This window comes from Oncorhynchus clarkii, chromosome 16 (assembly GCF_045791955.1).
Source record: "Oncorhynchus clarkii lewisi isolate Uvic-CL-2024 chromosome 16, UVic_Ocla_1.0, whole genome shotgun sequence".
Classification (NCBI taxonomy): Eukaryota; Metazoa; Chordata; class Actinopteri; order Salmoniformes; family Salmonidae; genus Oncorhynchus; species Oncorhynchus clarkii.
This window is the reverse complement of record NC_092162.1, coordinates 75,463,120-75,470,619: the sequence shown is the minus strand read 5'-3', so window position 1 is coordinate 75,470,619 and position 7,500 is coordinate 75,463,120. Positions and strand designations below refer to the sequence as shown.

General features: G+C 44.1%; 1 pseudogene; it reads right to left on the bottom strand.

The window, feature by feature from the left end:
- The window catches only part of LOC139367804 (plasma membrane calcium-transporting ATPase 3-like), a 146,251-nt pseudogene that overhangs the window by 22,264 nt on the left and 116,487 nt on the right, over positions 1-7,500 (bottom strand).

The window sequence follows — 7,500 nt, the reverse complement described above, 5'->3', positions numbered from 1 at the left end:
CGTGGTGATACGTTGACACATGAGAATTACTAGAATATGGCAAATATTAGTCAATTACTGCATTCTGTCAATGCTGACTTTCACAGGCTACCTGAGACATGAAACAGGTAGGTGTGAGCACACAGGCAGAAAGCAATTTATTAACACACAATTTGTCTAAATGGGTAACGAAAACACTTCAACCACTACATTTATAAAAAAAATTGGTGTGAGGAAATTATGTCCACCTGTTTTTATTGACACCAGATAATTACATGGAAACACCCCCTAGTAGACTATTGATACCAGATAATTACATGGAAACACCCCCTAGTAGACTATTGATACCAGATAATTACATGGAAACACCCCCTAGTAGACTATTGATACCAGATAATTACATGGAAACACCCCCTAGTAGACTATTGATACCAGATAATTACATGGAAACACCCCCTAGTAGACTATTGATACCAGATAATTACATGGAAACACCCCCTAGTAGACTATTGACACCAGATAATTACATGGAAACAACCCCTAGTAGACTATTGACACCAGATAATTACATGGAAACACCCCCTAGTAGACTATTGACACCAGATAATTACATGGAAACAACCCCTAGTAGACTATTGACACCAGATAATTACATGGAAACACCCCCTAGTAGACTATTGACACCAGATAATTACATGGAAACACCCCCTAGTAGACTATTGATACCAGATAATTACATGGAAACACCCCCTAGTAGACTATTGATACCAGATAATTACATGGAAACACCCCCTAGAAGACTATTGACACCAGATAATTACATGGAAACATCCCCTAGTAGACTATTGATACCAGATAATTACATGGAAACACCCCCTAGTAGACTATTGATACCAGATAATTACATGGAAACACCCCCTAGTAGACTATTGACACCAGATAATTACATGGAAACAACCCCTAGTAGACTATTGATACCAGATAATTACATGGAAACACCCCCTAGTAGACTATTGATACCAGATAATTACATGGAAACACCCCCTAGTAGACTATTGATACCAGATAATTACATGGAAACACCCCCTAGTAGACTATTGATACCAGATAATTACATGGAAACACCCCCTAGTAGACTATTGATACCAGATAATTACATGGAAACACCCCCTAGTAGACTATTGATACCAGATAATTACATGGAAACACCCCCTAGTAGACAATTGATACCAGATAATTACATGGAAACACCCCCTAGTAGACTATTGACACCAGATAATTACATGGAAACACCCCCTAGTAGACTATTGACACCAGATAATTACATGGAAACACCCCCTAGTAGACTATTGATACCAGATAATTACATGGAAACAACCCCTAGTAGACTATTGATACCAGATAATTACATGGAAACACCCCCTAGTAGACTATTGACACCAGATAATTACATGGAAACAACCCCTAATAGACTATTGATACTTGATATTGATATTGTCCTCAAGGACACTGGTCAAGTTAATGGAAACAGTGATACTGTCTAACACCTTGATTAGTCCATTTTGTCTCTCAACCTATGCATCTCCCGTATAAATGGTCATTTGTAGGCTAGGATTTAATAACCTCATGACGGGGTAAAGGGCCAATTTGATCCTCAAGGCCCAACCTATGGATGTTACACTGAGTGAATGGAATATGAAGGACAGTCATCCAATATGCCGTAATAGGAATAAGACCTTGCTAACTAAAAACAAATGGTCCTTCCTAGTCTTGAACGGCACTGGTGTGTGTGTGTGTGTGTGTGTATGTGTGTGTGTGTGACTCACCTTTGACTAGTGTATGTTTGTCGGTGGGGGAGGAGCGAGCGAGGACTCGTAGTTTAGGCCAGACCTTGTCGATCCGCTCCTGCTCTACCTGTCAATCATACACACAGGGGGAGGAGTTAGCACACAGAGACATGCGCACACACACACACACACACACACCTGCCCCTAACCACATACACACCTCTCCTTTCTCGTTCCTAATTCGCCGGTTGAACTCCTTGCCGTCGATACACAGGAAGTCTTCTCCAGGATGGATGATGCCACATTTAGCTGCTATGGCCCTGGCTGTGTTGATGTTGTCTCCTGGTGGTTATAACATGGTCATAACATTTAGCTGCTATGGCCCTGGCTGTGTTGATGTTGTCTCCTGGTGGTTATAACATGGTGATAACATGTAGCTGCTATGGATGATGCCAGCAGCACACGGTCCTAACAGACATCTATGTTAACCCTTTAAGTAATTTAGCAGACGTTCATAAGCAGAGCGACTTCCAGGAGCAACTAGGGTTAAGTGCCTTGCTCAAGGGCACATCGACAGACTGTTCACATGGTCGGCTCAGGGATACGAACCAGCGACCTTTCAGTGACTTGCCCAACCTCTTCACCGCCATAATAGAATAGTTTCAACACAATTTAACTGAGCCATAAGAGTTACACATATTACATTATAAACCGGATCGTTCGAGCCTTGAATGCTGATTTGCTGACAGCCTTGATATATCAGACTGTATACCATGGGTATGACAAACATTTATTTAATTACTGTTCGAATTAAATCCTCTGGGATTAGTGGTCTGTGGCCAATATACCACGGCTAAGGGCTGAACTCCGCGTTGCGTTGTACGTAAGAAAAGGTCATAGCTGTGGTATATTGTCTATATACCACACCCCCTCGGGCCTTATGGCTTAAATATACCATAAAAACACCATATACCATAAAAACAAATGTATGCCTTTTTTAATAGCCAGGCCTGTTTTAATAGCCAGGCCTTTTTTAACAGCCAGGCCTGTTTTAATAGCCAGGCCTGTTTTAATAGCCACAACTTTTTTAATAGCCAGGCCTGTTTTAATAGCCAGGCCTGTTTTAATAGCCAGGCCTGTTTTAATAGCGAGGCCTGTTTTAATAGCCAGGCCTGTTTTAATAGCCAGGCCTGTTTTAATAGCCAGGCCTGTTTTAATAGCCAGGCCTGTTTTAATAGCGAGGCCTGTTTTAATAGCCAGGCCTGTTGTAATAGCGAGGCCTGTTTTAATAGCCAGGCCTGTTTTAATAGCCAGGCCTGTTGTAATAGCCAGGCCTGTTTTAATAGCCAGGCCTGTTTTAATAGCCAGGCCTGTTTTAATAGCCAGGCCTGTTTTAATAGCCAGGCCTGTTTTAATAGCCAGACCTGTTTTAATAGCCAGGCCTGTTTTAATAGTCAGGCCTGTTGTAATAGCCAGGCCTGTTTTAATAGCGAGGCCTGTTTTAATAGCCAGGCCTGTTTTAATAGCCAGGCCTGTTTCAATAGCCAGGCTTGTTTCAATAGCCAGGCCTGTTTTAATAGCCAGGCCTGTTTTAATAGCCAGGCCTGTTTCAATAGCCAGGCCTGTTCTAATAGCGAGGTATGTTTTAATAGCCAGGCCTGTTTCAATAGCCAGGCCTGTTTTAATAGCGAGGCCTGTTTTAATAGCCAGGCCTGTTTTAATAGCCAGGCCTGTTTCAATAGCCAGGCCTGTTTCAATAGCCATGCCTGTTTTAATAGCCATGCCAGTTTCTATTGCCAGGCCTGTTTCAATAGCCAGGCCTGTTTTAATAGCCAGGCCTGTTTCAATAGCCAGGCCTGTTTCAATAGACAGGCCTGTTTTAATAGCCAGGCCTGTTTTAATAGCAAGGTATGTTTTAATAGCCAGGCCTGTTTCAATAGCCAGGCCTGTTTTAATAGCCAGGCCTGTTTCAATAGCCAGGCTTGTTTCAATACCCAGGCCTGTTTTAATAGCCAGGCCTGTTTCAATAGCCAGGCCTGTTTCAATAGCCAGGCCTGTTTTAATAGCCAGGCCTGTTTCAATAGCCAGGCCTGTTTTAATAGCCAGGCCTGTTCTAATAGCGAGGTATGTTTTAATAGCCAGGCCTGTTTCAATAGCCAGGCCTGTTTTAATAGCCAGGCCTGTTTCAATAGCCAGGCCTGTTTTAATATCCAGGCCTGTTTTAATAACCAGGCCTGTTTTAATAGCCAGGCCTGTTTTAATAGCCAGGCCTGTTTCAATAGCCAGGCCTGTTTTAATAGCCAGGCCTGTTTTAATAGCCAGGCCTGTTTCAATAGCCAGGCCTGTTTTAATAGCCAGGCCTGTTTTAATAGCCAGGCCTGTTTCAATAGCCAGGCCTGTTTCAATAGCCAGGCCTGTTTCAATAGCCAGGCCTGTTTTAATAGCCAGGCCTGTTTTAATAGCCAGGCCTGTTTGAATAGTCAGGCCTGTTTTAATAGCTGGTTGGTAAGTTGGTGGTTGAAGATATCCCTCTAGTGGTGTGGGGGCTGTGCTTTGGCAAAGTGGGTGGGGTTATATCCTTCCTGTTTGGCCCTGTCCGGGGGTGTTCTCGGAGTGGGCCACAGTGTCTCCTGACCCCTCCTGTCTCAGCCTCCAGTATTTATGCTGCAGTAGTTTATGTGTCGGGGGGCTAGGGTCAGTTTGTTATATCTGGAGTACTTCTCCTGTCCTATTCGGTGTCCTGTGTGAATCTAAGTGTGCGTTCTCTAATTCTCTCCTTCTCTCTTTCTCTCTCTTGGAGGACCTGAGCTCTAGGACCATGCCCCAGGACTACCTGACATGATGACTCCTTGCTGTCCCCAGTCCACCTGGCTGTGCTGCTGCTCCAGTTTCAACTGTTCTGCCTTATCATTATTCGACCATGCTGGTCATTTATGAACATTTGAACATCTTGGCCATGTTCTGTTATAATCTCCACCCGGCACAGCCAGAAGAGGACTGGCCACCCCACATAGCCTGGTTCCTCTCTAGGTTTCTTCCTAGGTTTTGGCCTTTCTAGGGAGTTTTTCCTAGCCACCGTGCTTCTACACCTGCATTGCTTGCTGTTTGGGGTTTTAGGCTGGGTTTCTGTACAGCACTTTGAGATATCAGCTAATGTACGAAGGGCTATATAAATAAATTTGATTTGATTTGATTTGAATAGAGAGGCCTGTTTTAATAGCCAGGCCTGTTTCAATAGCCAGGCCTGTTTCAATAGCCATGCCTGTTTTAATAGCCAGGCCAGTTTCTATTGCCAGGCCTGTTTTAATAGCCAGGCCTGTTTCAATAGCCAGGCCTGTTTCAATAGCCAGGCCTGTTTCAATAGCCAGGCCTGCTTCAATAGCCAGGCCTGTTCTAATAGCGAGGTATGTTTTAATAGCCAGGCCTGTTTCAATAGCCAGGCCTGTTTCAATAGCCAGGCCTGTTTCAATAGCCAGGCTTGTTTCAATAGCCAGGCCTGTTTTAATAGCCAGGCCTGTTTTAATAGCCAGGCCTGTTTCAATAGCCAGGCCTGTTTTAATAGCCATGCCTGTTTTAATAGCCAGGCCTGTTCTAATAGCGAGGTATGTTTTAATAGCCAGGCCTGTTTCAATAGCCAGGCCTGTTTCAATAGCCAGGCCTGTTTTAATAGCCAGGCCTGTTTTAATAGCCAGGCCCTTTTTAATAGCGAGTCCTGTTTTAATAGCCAGGCCTGTTTCAATTGCCAGGCCTGTTTTAATAGCCAGGCCTGTTTCAATATCCAGGCCTGTTTCAATAGCCAGGCCTGTTTCAATAGCCAGGCCTGTTTTAATAGCCAGGCCTGTTTTAATAGCTAGGCCTGTTTTAATAGTGAGGCCTGTTTTAATAGCCAGGCCTGTTTCAATAGCCAGGCCTGTTTCAATAGCCCGGCCTGTTTTAGTAGCCAGGCCTGTTTTAATAGCCAGGCCTGTTTCAATAGCCAGCCCTGTTTCAATAGCCAGGCCTGTTTCAATAGCCAGGCCTGTTTTAATAGAGAGTCCTGTTTTAATAGCCAGGCCTGTTTCAATTGCCAGGCCTGTTTTAATAGCCAGGCCTGTTTCAATATCCAGGCCTGTTTCAATAGCCAGGCCTGTTTCAATAGCCAGGCCTGTTTTAATAGCCAGGCCTGTTTTAATAGCTAGGCCTGTTTTAATAGTGAGGCCTGTTTTAATAGCCAGGCCTGTTTCAATAGCCAGGCCTGTTTTAATAGCCAGGCCTGTTTCAATGCCATGCTGTTTCAATAGCCATGCCTGTTTTAATAGCCAGGCCTGTTTCAATAGCCCGGCCTGTTTTAGTAGCCAGGCCTGTTTTAATAGCCAGGCCTGTTTCAATAGCCAGGCCTGTTTCAATAGCCAGCCCTGTTTCAATAGCCAGGCCTGTTTCAATAGCCAGGCCTGTTTTAATAGAGAGGCCTGTTTTAATAGCCAGGTCTGTTTCAATAGCGAGGCCTGTTTTAATAGCCAGGCCTGTTTTAATAGCGAGGCCTGTTTCAATAGCAGGCCTGTTTTAATATCCTGGCCTGTTTTAATAGCCAGGCCTGTTTCAATAGCCAGGCCTGTTTTAATAGCAGGCCTGTTTTAATAGCCAGGCCTGTTTTAATAGCCAGGCCTGTTTCAATAGCCAGGCCTATTTTAATAGCCAGGCCTGTTTTAATAGCCAGGCCTGTTTTAATAGAGAGGCCTGTTTCAATAGCCAGGCCTGTTTTAATAGCCAGGCCTGTTTAAATAGACAGGCCTGTTTTAATAGCCAGGCCTGTTTAAATAGACAGGCCTGTTTTAATAGCCAGGCCTGTTTTAATAGCCATGCCTGTTTCAATAGCCAGGCCTGTTTTAATAGCCAGGCCTGTTTTAATAGCCAGGCCTGTTTTAATAGCCAGGCCTGTTTCAATAGCCAGACCTGTTTTAATAGCCAGGCCTGTTTCAATAGCCAGGCCTGTTTTAATAGCCAGGCCTGTTTTAATAGCCAGGCCTGTTTTAATAGCGAGGCATGTTTTAATAGCCCGACCTGTTTCAATAGCCAGGCCTGTTTTAATAGCCAGGCCTGTTTCAATAGCCAGGCCTGTTTTAATAGCCAGGCCTGTTTCAATAGCCAGGCCTGTTTTAATAGCCAGGCCTGTTTTAATAGCCAGGCCTGTTTTAATAGCGAGGCATGTTTTAATAGCCCGACCTGTTTCAATAGCCAGGCCTGTTTCAATAGCCAGGCCTGTTTTAATAGCCAGGCCTGTTTTAATAGCCAGGCCTGTTTCAATAGCCAGGCCTGTTTCAATAGCCAGGCCTGTTTCAATAGCCAGGCCTGTTGTAATAGCCAGGCCTGTTTAAATAGCAAGGCCTTTTTTAATAGCCAGGCCTGTTTCAATAGCCAGGCCTGTTGTAATAGCCAGGCCTGTTTAAATAGCGAGGCATGTTTTAATAGCCAGGCCTGTTTTAATAGCCAGGCCTGTTTCAATAGCCAGGCATCGTCCTGTTTCCAATAAACACCCGGTCTAAATGTATTGTTTACGAGGTTACCATGGACACAGCTCTGATATTACCACAATCCTGCGCATTAAAATATTTTTGTTTCATTCTGTCATCGTTGCCATGGCGCCAACAAAAAGAACCTCAACGCTAGCTCTCTCCATGTTGCTGAAGCAGGAAGGCAGAGGTGTATGATAGACAGCCTAGTGTTTCAAGTCTGATCTGCAATGGGATTTGTTATG